The sequence below is a fragment of the Panthera tigris genome, chromosome B2 (genome assembly GCF_018350195.1).
Source record: "Panthera tigris isolate Pti1 chromosome B2, P.tigris_Pti1_mat1.1, whole genome shotgun sequence".
Taxonomy (NCBI): Eukaryota; Metazoa; Chordata; class Mammalia; order Carnivora; family Felidae; genus Panthera; species Panthera tigris.
Genome location: NC_056664.1, coordinates 139700353 through 139713981, shown reverse-complemented (window position 1 = coordinate 139713981; position 13629 = coordinate 139700353). Strand labels below are relative to the sequence as shown.

The window sequence follows — 13629 nt, the reverse complement described above, 5'->3', positions numbered from 1 at the left end:
ATTGTCTTCCTGCTTTGCATGTCTGATGAGACTGCATTCATTCTTTTTGTTGTTCTTTTGTATAGAAGGTGTCTTTTTTTTTTTTCTTTTTGGTTTGTCTGCATTTGTGATTTTCTCTTACTTTTGGTTTCCAGCATTTTGAATATTATGTATCTTTGTGTGGAATTTTTGTGTGAGTTATTGGGTTTCACTGATTTTTTTTGGTTCTGTACATTTGAAATTTGGAAAAAAAAAATGGAAAAAATTCTGCCATATTTTCTTAATTTTTTGGTATCTCAATTTTTCCTTCATTGTTTTAAGTTCCAATTACATATATGTTAGATTTTTTGATATTATTCCACATACTATAAGGGTCTGTTCATTTTTATTTAGTCCATTTTCTCTCTGTGCTTCAGTTTCCTTGGTTCCATATTTGTCTTCAAGTTCACCAATATATTCTGCAATGTCAAATCTGCTTTTAATTCCATGCAATGAATATTTGACTTCAGATCTTTTATTTTTTAGTTCTGGAAATTCCATTTAATTGTTTCAAATATTTTCCCTTTCTCAGTTTAGATCCCTTATCCATGGAGTCATTTGTTCATATTTTCTTTTAAATATCTCAACATATTTAAAAACCTGTTTTACAATTTTTATCTGATAATTCTAATAGCTATGTCATCTCTGAGACTGTTTATATCAATGTTTTTTTTCTACCAAGGATTATGAATCACATTTTCTTGCATTTCCATATATCTAGTGCTTTTTGATTATCTGCTGGGCATTGTATATGCTAACCTATCGATAGTGTGGATTATGTCCTTTACTTATAAGGAATATTAGCTTTTGTTCTGTCAAGCAGTGAGTTAAGAGGCTTAGTTTAATACAGAGCAGAAGCGCTCTTAAAGTGTGAACTTTCATAAGTGAATGCCCAGGGTGTCCATCTTGGGATCTCCACTTTGCTCGGTCAATGTCCCATGTCATACCATGATAAAACCTCCAGAATCTTGGTTGGACCTCCCCATATGCTAGGCTTTCTGAAGTCTTTCAGTGAGCACGCACTGCATCGTTTTGTTTGAAGACTCACAGTGACCCCATGCAGATTTCTGGGAATCCTTCACTTTTCGCCTTCTCCTGACCTGCAAATTCTGGCAGCCGCAGTAACCCCAAGCAGATATCTGTTTCCTTTTTCCAGTGAGACCACCAATCTCTGTTTTGGTTTTACTTTCATGTGCTGCACTTTGTCAAGTGCTTCCAGGCAGAAAACTGGGGTAGATGTGAAGTTGATCTCTTGTACTTCCCTTTTTTCATGGATCACAGCCTTGTGATTTGTAGTGCCAATGTTTGAAATTATTTGCTTCATACAATTTGTGAAGTTTAGTGGCTGTTTACAGTGGCTGAGTAAGTCTGATACTCATTCCTCTATCACGGCCCAAACTGGAAGTCTATCATCAAAGCTATTTGAGTTTAATTCCAATTATGAAAACCTGCTAGTTCGCTTCTTGGTGGCTAAACCACCACAAGGTGCAGAGTTGACTAACAGTGGTCTGGCTATGTTGTATGTCATGTATCTATAGACAGATCTTATTTCATATGTGATTTAGTGATGGGCCTAATAGTGTAATCTCAAACTATTGTTGAGTATAAATATTAAGACATCTGCAATAACTGTGATGGGATTCTTATTGATGATAAGATCACAGGCATTGCTAATATTACTTGACTTATAATTTCTATTTGGCCTAGTTTCAGGTTCATTGATCTTTTCTTCTTCAGTGTCCAATTTGCTATTAAGGCTATCCAGTGAATTTTTAATTTCAGATATTGTATTTTTCAGTTTTAGAAATTCCAATTCTTTTTTTGCCCCCCACTCTCTGTTTTTATTAAGATTCCCTATCTTCTAATGCTACTGTGGTTTGCCGTCTACATTGATGGTTAAAGGAAGTGCAAAATTTCAGTAAGGGTACATAGATGTATTTTTTTTTCCTCTCCAAATTCACGGGTCGCCTGGGATCTAAAATATTAGTAACGGTTACCTCTGGGTGAGGATTATGGGAGATTGTTTTTTTCTTCTTTGTTATTTTCTGTTTTTCTCTCCTAACATTTCTTCAATGAGCACGTATTACTTTGTAATTATAAAGAACAAATGTAGCTGAAAATCTATTAACACTTAAGTGGCATGTAATATTCTTTTCAATAATGTTAATGTGAATTGAAAATATACTGTATAATTTTTTCATTATTATATTCTATTTAAGGTGAAATGATTAAACAGACATGTCAAAATGATGGTGATTTTTCTTAAGGATGGAAAACATAGAAAAAAGCAATATGATTAAGATCATATTGATATCTTTTGTAACTGTTTTTTCAATTTTAACATATTTCATATCCTCTAATAAATTCATTTCATATATAGAAAAACCATTACTTTAAAAATGATAATTTATATGACCAGTATAACTGCAAATACTATGTGGTATATATGTGCATCTTTAGTCTATTACATTTTATTTTTCAGTGTTGGAATTCATAATAATTATGTCTTGTCATTGAGAGGAGATAGTTACTTGATTATTCATTACAGTTAACCACAAGTATCTAACCGGATTATTTAAAGGTATGAGTTATGTCGTGGGAGTAGGTTAAACTCTTGAGAAGTGAGTATTTTTTCCTTCAGGATATGTATTAAATCACTATTATGTGAACTGAGGTCATAAGCCAGTACTGATTAACTTCCAAATAATCATTTTAAGCAATCATTACTTAATATAAAATGATGCCACTTTCCTTTAGCTGTGTGTCTAATCCTGCTAGGCTTGGGCAGTGGCATAGACAGAATAGATGCTGAAGGAAGTGGCGTTTCTAGATAAATAGTGAACTCTATTTAAAAGGTGACCTATTTACAGATTTAAAAACACGAGACAGGTGACTGTTAAGTGAACCATCCCGTGGGACTTTAATAAAAGCACCAAGTCCTTTCTCTGAAGGTGAGCCCTCTTACAACTTGGGGTCTGGGGCAGTCCGTGGGATTCCAGCAGGTTCCTCAAACACTGCCCTTCATGGGGGAAAAGGTGCCCGAACTCTGGATTTTGTCTGCCTCTCCAGTGCTTCACTGCCGTGTTCTGGGTGCCATTACTAACATTACTCGGTTGTACATGGCTAAGTGATCCAGCCCGGGACCATTAGTGCATTTCCCTTAGCGCATCTGGCATACAGATTCATTTCTAGGGGTATGGAAACAGCACTCCATCTTGAGCCCAAGCCCCAGTGATTTGTAGTACATTCTGTATTAATTGCTCACTATTCTGGGAACTTCACATATCAATTTGACTCTGTCATATAGTGCGATCATTCACCACAAATGTGTTGGAAATATATCCTTGCAGCAGCAACTGCTGAAATGAACAGATATTCCTTTTTATCGTAAAATGAGTTATATCCTAGGCCCTCAGGCTTGAAAGGGGGTGTGTGCAGCCACCTACATCAATAACAAGGGAAAGAGAGACCTTCATGTATAAGTTTAGGTGAAACATCTGGCAAGTGGGCGATATTTAGACTGTAGGAAACATAGATGCTTGGCATCTTCCACGGCGGAGACGGTCAGGTCCTCCAGAAGCACAGTCGGCTCACAAAATGTGGTCGGGAAGCGTGCTCTCTGCTCGTCTCAGGAGAGGCCCCAGGACAGTGAGGGTGGCTGGGAGATTCCTGGGGCTTCGCATCACTTTTACATCAAAATGAAGAGCAGTGAGAACAGGTTCCATCACTATTTTCCTCTCCAAGGCACTCCAGTTGCAAGAACTTTCTGGAATTTCTGTCAGGGCACAAATTCCCAGAATTGCATTTGGGCCCCTCACCTGTACTTCCTCTCTCTCCGCTGACCTCAGAACGCAGGTACCTCTTTATTCTGGGTCCTCCACAAAAGAGGATACGCCGTCTACTACTCTTAATTATTCAGACTCCCCTTTCTTGAGTATATAAAGCTGTTGGCAGGGGTGCTTGGGTGGCTCAGTCGGATGAGCATCAGACTCAATTTTGGCTCAGGTCGTGATCCCCACATCAGGCTCTGTGCTGAGTGTGGAGTCTGCTTAAGATTCTCTCTCTCTCTCTCTCTCTCTCTCTCTCTCTCTCTCTCTCTCTTTCTCCCCCCTACTTGTGCTCACACACTCTCTCTTTAAAAAAATAATAAATAAAAGCTGTTGTCTTGCTGATAACTACAGGGAGAGAGCTAGGTATAGTATAAAATGACAAATCAGAGAGCTCGTAAGAAATCTAAAAAAAAGTAGAGTAATGGTCCCCCCTTCTCTCCTGGTCTACACAGAAATAAAAAGTGAGGCAGGATATCTCTTAGGGCTCGCCTATTTCTTTGCGTGTTCCTTCCAAGTTATCTCCGTCCACACCCCTCCCTTCTATTCTTTAGGATGAGGTGAATCCTGATTTTGCCCGACCGCACAGAACACAGCTTGCCGAACCACCCAATTATAGGAGATAACCGAAGCTCTGGGCAAAAATATGGATCGAAAGGCCCCACTCATGAGGTAAAACGTCAGCCTTTTCAGAGGAGAGAGTCTGCTTGTCTGTGTTTTAAATAATTGCTCAGGTAATTTATATTATCAGAGAAACTTGGGAAACATGGTAGAGACCGGCTCTTAGCACCAAGTAAAAGTCCCTCTCCACTTTTCTATACACTTCTGGACTTCACACGGAGTGGGGGAAAGGTAAGGCTGCACAAGCTGGTGTGCAGGGCACCTGGGCGGCTCAGGCGGTTCAGCGTCCGACTTCGGCTCAGGTCACGATCTTGCAGTTTGTGGGTTCAGGCCCCGCGTCGGGCTCTGTGCTGACAGCTCGGAGCCCGGATCCTGTTTTGGATTCTGTGTCTCCCTTTCTCTCTGCTCCTCCCCCACTCATGCTCTGTCACTCTCTCTCAAAAAGAAAATAAACATTAAAAAAAAAAAAAAAAAGGAAGAGTAGGCCTGGTGTGATCTCCTGTCGTATGTGTGGAAATTGACAGAAACGTCCGTGAGAACACAGCCCCCTGTCACTGGGGTGAGGAATGGGTTTGGGTTTTGGTCTATGCAGTTCAGTCTTTGATGGTCTTCTACCCATATGTTGCAATACACAATAAATATTGTCCCTATTTTTAGAACTAATAAGAGCTTTTAAAAAAGACAGTCGCCTTTCTCAGCAACAGCCTGTTAAGCTTTCTCCACCTTCAGGAGGCCAGCACAGCCATTTGCGACTGATCACAGACAGCAGCTGAGGCCACCCCTCTGTGAACTGAATTTGATTGACGCTTTCATTCCTGTGTCTGGTTCCTTTTTGGCCATGATTAGATTTTCTGAGCCTCTTTTTTTCCTGTGGCCTTTTCAGGGAGCTCTGCAGAGGCCCCTGCTTCTCAGGAGAGCCATTCAGGGAGCCTGGAGATGGGCCGGAGCAGGGCTGCATGAAAAAAAAAAACAAAAAAAACAACAACAACAGAAAAAACCCAAACGCCAAACTGCATAAGAAAACAATCTTCCTGCCATCCAGCAAGTAGCAAAGTGCTCTTTTAATTGTAGCCATTGCTATAATTTAAACGGAAAGTATTTTACATCCATTTTTCTCAAACTGCTCTAATCATAGTAGTTTTCGTTTTGCCTTAATGTAGCAAATACATCCGACTACTTAATTTTGCTCCTTTAGAAGATCGCACTTTACAATTAAGCGTCGCAGGCTGCTCTTGTGTGTTTCCAGAGTAGAAATAGACTGAGACATCTCCCTTAGTTATGCTATGACTTTAAAAAATTAAACTGTACTTCCAAATGACTTACTTCATTCAACTCCAAATGAAATAATGGCTTTAGATGTCTCTTGTATTTTAAATTTAGATAATTAAATTCAACACAAATCACATCGGGTATATAATAGTCAAATATCATTTTAAGAGATTATTATTTGAATGGATCATTTTCTCAGGGGCTACTATTTGTAGCTAAGTGAATAACACTGGATTCTGCCTATCCTTATTAATGCCTGGGTATCTTTTCTTGTTTTCAATCCTACAGATAAAAATCTTTTTCCAAAGACAGATATATAGGGAGAGACAAAAATTCCCACGGGGATATTGTACTTTTTTTTTTCTCCTAGGATAGATAAATTTCTCCATACACTTATCTTGAAATATTAGCTTACCCATTGTCCAGAGAGTGGCACTAGATTAAATGATTTTAAGTGCACTTTGAGATTATAATTTTTCCTGTAAACATTGTGTTTCAGGTTAATCAGCATCATGGGTGGGTCCTCAAATGATCGCAGATCCCGTGCGCCGTGGGGGGGGGGGGGGGGAGGGGCCGGGGCAGAAGTAAGCAATCACGTTGGACGGGAGTCTGAACTTGATAATGTTAACCTCTCAAACTTGATGCAGTCCTCTTCCGATTATTCTCTTGCCAAATCTGGACCAAGAGCCTGAAGAAGTGTAGCAAACCTGCCACAGAACAGAAGACTTGTCTACAGGTGTCGGTCACGGTCGGCCACGTCGTCTTGTAACTTTTGCGATAACCTTACGCTGCTTGACGTGACTAGTTTACCTGTCTGTTCTCACTCTTTTCCTTTGAATTAAAATTTATGAAATGCACGAAGAGTATAATTAAGAGACGTTAGCACCATTGGGCACAGATGTCAGCCTCAGGCCAAAGAAAGGACTCATACCTGAAGGTAGAAGGTCTACACTTTTTCATTTTTCTGTGCTCATTGCGATCTGGGGAAAGGCACTGAACATTTCAGGGCTATGTCCTCCTCGTCTGCAAAGTGGAGATATGCTGGTGTGGCCCACGATGGACTTCACCTCTACCTTCACATCGAGCTAGATCACTTTTCCAACTGTGGTTCCCCCTCATTGTGTCCTACCGTGAATTGTTGTTTAAACATATGAAACAAGTCTAAAAGCGTCTTTAAATATCTATCGAATGCAAAGCATTGCCTTTAAGAGATTTGACATAGATCTTGGCCATCTTAAAAAAGATAGGATTTCGAGGCAGGATTCTGACATGAAGAGGGGAGAGGCAGTTATTTTTGGAAATCCTAAAAATTAAGCCTTATCTTTCCTGAAGAGAGAAAAATAGCTCTTAAATTTATGTTGACATGAATATTAAAAAAAAACCAAATTCCTCCTTTGGTTCTGCAGGCAGGCCTCAGATGGACTAGGGCTGATAGGCAGTTTGCGGCAAAGGCTTTCATCTGTAGCTTGGCTTAACTTTTTCTGAATTACATTAAAAAAAAATCGCTAAGCAGGTAACAAATTTCCTTAACTGGTTGGATGCAGCTTTTGCCTGTATTTAGGGTGTGTGATGCCTATTTTTAAAAAGCAGGACATAAATAAAAGATATAAATAAAATATCATTTCACTAACGTTTTTCTTTTTCTTTTTTCCTCCGGCTTTTTCCAAGGGTGTTGAAATCTGCTGAGATTTATTTTGATGAAGGTAAGTCGCTTCTCGTTATCAGGCAGTAAAGATGTTCTGTTATTGTTTACTGTTTCAGCAGCTCTGAAAGGTGCCATCTGAACACTTGTGGTTATAATAGGCAGAAACAATGAAAAGCCATTTTTTTGCTGGTTATGTCCAAAGCTTTGATTTACCTCTTCAGAAGGTGAAAGATCTATTACTGACACCTAAGGTGGTTTTGAAAGATAACGGGTCACGGAGCCTCGTGAGAGACTTTCGAGGTTTGATCTTGGGAACAATGGTTAGTAGATGGAGGACGGTTTTCAGAGATGTAGATCATGGTCACGGACGCTGTGAGGCTTGTGCGGACCAGGCGACCGCTAGGTATAGTAATCCAGGTCAAGCAGAGAAGGTATAAAGTCATCACCTTGAGTTGCTTCTCGGAAAATGCCATGTGTTAAAGGGAGCACGTGTGTCTCAAGGGCAGTAATGCGGCCTGATCGTGTCCGTATATAACAGACAACCCTAGACTGGGGAACAAGAGGACCTACCTGGGTCTGATGCTGGCCATGTATGTGATCTTGAGCAAGTTGTCTGCATTTTCTGGAACCCAACCCGGACTAGATCGATGACCAGGGAGCTCAAATCCCCCAAATGAATTCATTTTATTTAAATATGCATTTGTTGAATATCTAGATGTTAGGCATCTAAATGTGAATAAAACTCGGTTCTGGTGGTGGTGTTGAGCTAGATACAAAGGTGAATATGGACAGTGCAGTGTAGTGAGAGACATATTGGAGAATGGATATGGAATGACAGACACACAAATTTGGAAGCCATTTCTTTAGGGGTAAAAGGACTATTCAGGGGAAGTGAGGTTGCTTCTGGACGTCCTACGTGATGGTTCAGAGAAAACAGGCTAACAGGGAAACAAAAGTGTTTCCCATAAAGGGCCAGACAGTAAATGTTTTTGGCTTTGCAGGCCACTTGGTTTCTGTGACAACCACTCTACTCCGACATAGCACACAGGCAGCAATGGTAAGCGAACATACGTGACCGTGTTCGGATAAAACTTTATGGAAACAGGCCAGCTTTGGCTGGCTTGCAGTCTTTAGTTTGATGACTCCTGCTACACAAAGATGATTTGCAAAGATGAACTTCATCAAACACCCTGGTTAACTCATTGTGGCGCTTTTTCCCATCTTTGGGATTTTTACGAACGTGACTTCACAGACTTGTATATGGGGGTGTATGTCTAAACCTGGGCACGTGCATCAGGAAACTGCTCATATCCTTGCAGCACTTACAATTTCTAGGCGTGGGAGCCCCGCTTCCCTCTCCCACACTTGCAGCTCATTGTCTGCCAGAGCTATGAGGCCATGCATGGGGAGCGGGGCAGGCGTGACTCTCCCCTCCCCTAGGTTCTCAGTCAGTGACTGACTAGACGTGGCGGAGGAGTGTCTGGGCTCCTGCCCCCTGGGGGGCGGGTTCCCTCTCAGCATGGGCTCCATGGACTGTGTCTGAGCTCTCCAGTGGGATTAAGTCCAATGGCCCGCTGTTGTACCTTGCGTCACAACACGCTCTTATTGGCTTATTTCCTCCCCTGCGTCCCGTACCTCCTTCGCCTATACGTCCACGCTTATCTCCTAAAGCACCACCTTGTACTCAAACCCATACATTGACATTCGTTTCTGGAGGAATGCAAACCAAGACGGTATTTGGGACATGAAGGACATAAACTCACCTCTATGTGATTACTTAGAAACTCCTCATTTAAGCGAAGCTGTGGGAAAACAACAACAACAACGACGACAACAACAACAACAAACGGTTCATGAGTTCAAGCCCTGTGTTGGGCTCCGTGCTGACTGCTCAGAGCCTGGAGCCTGCTTTGGATTCTGTGACTCCCTCTCTCTGTGCCCCTCTCCTGCTCATTCTCTGTCTCTCAAAAAATAAATAAATGTTAAACAAAAATTTTGTTTTAAGAGATGGTGTGGAAAGCCCTTCTCCAAGTAGGGTCGTCGCAGTGCCATTATTGAAGATTTTATTTGGATGCAGAGACCCAATATTTTTCTTAACGATTGACAGATTTCCCTACTTATTGGTTAGGGTCAGTAGCAGAGGCCGTTGATCTCCCTCTTGATGACCCCCACCCCTGCCTGTGGCTGATGATAGTACCCCTCCTGCCCCTCTCTCAGGCACCTACATTCATCTCTTTTCCTCCTTCTTTAGGGCCAGGCACAGGTGCATCCTGGATATGTTGAGTGATCAGGGTTGGAGGAGGTTTGGAGAGATGGGGCTTACTGGGACGGCTTGGGAGGAGGTGAGGCCGGACACACTGCAGAGGAGGGGTGTGGCCGTGATGGGCCCCGAATGACTGGCTGAAGAACTTGGATTTCATCTTGCACCCAAGTTGAGCTACTGGCCATCTTTGAGGACAGTGGCAAGAGAGCTCAATAACATTCAATAAGTACTTGTCGATGACCGACATACGCTACAAATAGTGAACAGGTGCAGCAGCGAGGACAGGGAGATGCTGAAGCGTCATCTTAAAAGTCACTTTAGGAAACCCCTCCTGATCCTGCAGGTAGACGGCACCCCTCTGCATCCCACTGTTCCTTCTAATATGGCACCTCCCTCACTTTGGTGCATTTATGAAATACCACCCGTCTCCACCCCTACAGCCTGTCTTATCCACTTCCGCATTGAGCTTTGTGCTACAGTTAGCCATAATTAATGGGCTTCCCCAACTTTTTTTTTTCCTTTATGTGTCACTAGGTTAATAAAAACATTGAGCTCAGCCTCTAGGGAGAGAGAAGTCATAATCAGTCAACACGCTTCCTGAGAGGGGTAGTCTTCTTGCCCAAAGATCATCGATCATCTTTACCCTAATGCCCGAGACCTCAGGGCTCTTTAAGTGGAGCTTAGTTAGTGAGCTGTCTCTTTCTCCCTCCGCCAGATAAACGCCCAGGAAACTCTTAGACCCCTGGTTTATGGATCTGCAACCTTTTTGAGTAAGGGGAACTCCATTAAGTATTCATTGTGAAGATTTTCAAACATACACGAATGTCTTAATAATGAGAACAGTAATAATGAATCCTCATATGCCCTTGACTCAGATTCAGTTGTCCAGAGTTTCCCTTTCTTGTTTCCTCCATTCACTTCTTTTCATTTTTGCTTAAGTGTTTTAAAATAAATCCCAGCCAGTTCTCATTTCACCCATACATACGTGAATATGCAGCTCTTAAAAACATGGCCATTTTCGGGGTGCCTGGATGGCTCAGTTGGTTGAAGGTCTGACTCCTGGTTTTGGCTCAGGTCATGATCTCACAGTTCCTTGAGTTTGAGACCCATGTCGGGCTCGACCCTGACAGTGCAGAGCCTGCTTGGGATTGCCTCTCTCTCCCTCTCTCTCTGCCCCTCCCACACATTCAGTCTCTCTCTCAAAATAAATGAACTTAAACAAAAAAGAAACAATGGCCATTTTCTCTCATGTTACTAACAAAATTAAAAAATTAACCATAATGGGTATCATCTAATGCCCAGTACTACACTTGTTTCCCTGATTTTTTTTTTCTTTCCTTTTTTAAAGTTTGAATCGGGAATTAAATGAAATCCACATGTCATTTCCTTGTGTTTTCCTCAATTTCCCCTCTGTGAACTCAGCGTTCTCTGCGATGTGACCTTACTTCTGCTGGGGACATCTAGACTTGTGACAATCCTCTGTGACAGTTTTTCTCCACCTCCTCTTTCTTTTTGCCCTTTCTTAGTAGCAGAAAATTAGGCTGAATGTAGATCGTTTGGGCGGGGTACTGAATTTGAACCTGTGTTTTTATGTTAGAATGCTGGTTCTCGTCTTTGAAGATTTGGCCGGAAGGTTAAAGCATCGTGAAAAATAAAACTACAGGTGTAAACCTGTAGTCTTTTTACCCCTTACAGCTTTGGCCTTATTACCTCAAGCAATAAGTCTGACCCTTTTTCCTCGGTGTATTGAAACTAAAGAGTAAGTAGTTGATCCCCACTGTTCTTCCCACAAGTTTTCAGCAGGGTGAGGCCAATTCACTGCTTGTTTTAGGCTTAAAACTGCTCCTGACATGTAGGGATGAAAGGTGGTGTGTAATTGAAGTCGCTGGGTATTGTGTGCCTAAGATGGGAGAGTGAGTTGAATTTCATGGGCTTTTCTGAAGCTTGCTCTCTTAACTGAAAATGTTGGCATTTTCTGCGAAGTCCGCTGTATGTTTATGGAGAAAGAGAGACTTCTCTTCAAGCACGGTGTGACATTTCTACAAAAATCAATGATTTAGAGGCAGGTAACCGAAATGAAATGTGCAACTTCACTTTCCATCTGTTGGAAAGCCTGCTGGGCTGGTTTTGAAATCTTCATATATGTTTGGTGTCCCTTCGGGGGGTAAAAATTATATTGACTCTGCACTTCGGAACATGTAACAAATATCTTTCGGAATGTGGCAAGAAATAGAACAGCCACCTAGTCCTATGTTTTCCAAAATGGATTTTGTAGTAATGTCTTAATTAAACGAACAAACAAACAAACAGAAAAACACCCACTTTTAGGACTAGGGTTTGCTTTTTCCTTTCTTCTTGAAAGATTTTCATCTTTATTAAACCTGATTACCTAATCCAGTGGAGGGGACGGTCATGAATGTGGCTCAGCACTGCCTTATCCGTGTGTCAAGCCGAAACTTGCTCTTTGATTATTAGAGGTAGTGAAGCTTATAGGAGCATGATGATGTTTTAATTTGAATTTTGAAAATTAAAAAAGCCAGGCGTAACTATTGACACAATGAACAGGGAGAGCTCAAGCCGCTTTGAAATCCAGCCCCTCCCCCAGGATCCTCGAGAGGTTTTATATCTTCTTTAAAGTCCTTAAAATATAAAAGGATTAACTTCTAAAGTGACTGATAAAGCCAGAGAGAAAAATACGGAAGAGTATGGAAAGGGTCTAATGAAAACTCAGCACAGGGCTGGCACTTAATTCCATCTCACAATAATAAGAGAAAAAGCATAATGGAGAGTGAGAAGCAGAGCCATTTACATAATAACTTCCTAGCAACAGCTGTAATGAACAAATACGGGCAGATGAGTCAATTCTCCAAGACACCACCTCACATCAGAGCTTAGAAAAAAGGGGGAAAGGAAGGCACGAGTAAATATGGGAGAGCCCCTGAATTCGGGTTCTTTTCTATGCAGTTGCAGACCGGATCGCTTGCTCTTTGCTATTGTGGCTTAAAACCCGTTTGGCAAAGGAGAAGCAATCTGGTGAGAGAGAGAGAGAGAGAGAGAGAGAGAGAGAGAGAGAGAGAGCGCGAGCTCCTGAGGCCATCCAGGCCCAGCTGCGGGGGACGGGAGCTTCTGGGGGAGGTCAACCTTTGCTGCGAGTGGGTGTTTAGGGCTGATGGCTGTGAATTTCCTGGCTTGGCTCCAGGGGCACTAACATCAAAATCCTCCCCCTCCTCCTCCCCCCTCATCTCAATCCTCAGCATCACAACCATCATGTGCTGAACACTTCCTCGCTCGGTCAGGCACGGGCGCTCCACGCTCCACGTCTGTTTCTTGCAGACCTCGCAGTGCTCCTGTAAACGTACATATGATCGTCGCCACTTTACAGATAAGGAAGGGGAAGCTCAGAGCAGGAAAAGCGATTGATAGTGAAGTAAAAATAGTTCACTTTCATGGAGCGTGTCCTGACCCGATGTGCCCGGCACCGTGCCGAGCGCTTTCCACGGGCTGTGGGATGCGACCGAGCTCAGATCGTAGATGAGGAAGGAGAGACCCCGGGAGGGCAGATGATTTGCCTGCGGTCGCATAGCTGCTCCGGTGAGAGAGCCGAACTCGAATTCAAGCGGTTGAGTCAGGAGGGGGCAATGTTAGGAGTCAGACCTAAGGGTGCCTGATGCCGGAGCTGGCGCTGGTGCAGCCGCTCACGGGCGTGCACTCACATTTGGAGAGTGCAGCAGCCAACGATCAGACTGGATGTCCTCATGGCCGCGCCAGCGGATGGGACAAGATTATGAGCGGGCAACCTGGGCTTCTGACATCTAAGTCCAATCCTGGCCAAAATCGTAGATTGTGCGTGTCTCAAAGTGTGGGGTGTGTGTGTGTGTGTGTGTGTGTGTGTGCTTCTTTTGGTGGCACTCCAACTAGACAGTATCTCTCGCCCCGGGACTTACCGTCAATACGTACTTAACTCACTTACCTGTGCCTCGTTCGAG

The 13629-nt window shown here is 42.5% G+C and overlaps 1 long non-coding RNA gene across 5 annotated transcripts in view; it reads left to right on the top strand.

Moving 5' to 3' along the window:
* LOC122238790 overlaps positions 1-9258 on the top strand; it is a 111915-nt gene extending 102657 nt beyond the window's left edge. For 2 of the 5 annotated variants that reach the window (XR_006217966.1, XR_006217968.1), the window contains 2 exons: positions 7404-7438; positions 9052-9258. This is a non-coding gene — a long non-coding RNA (uncharacterized LOC122238790). Of the gene's footprint in view, positions 1-4399; positions 4518-7403; positions 7439-9051 lie in introns of all 5 variants that reach the window. The other 3 variants (XR_006217969.1, XR_006217971.1, XR_006217970.1) reach the window with 3 other exon arrangements.
* Positions 9259-13629: the final 4371 nt, after the last annotated feature.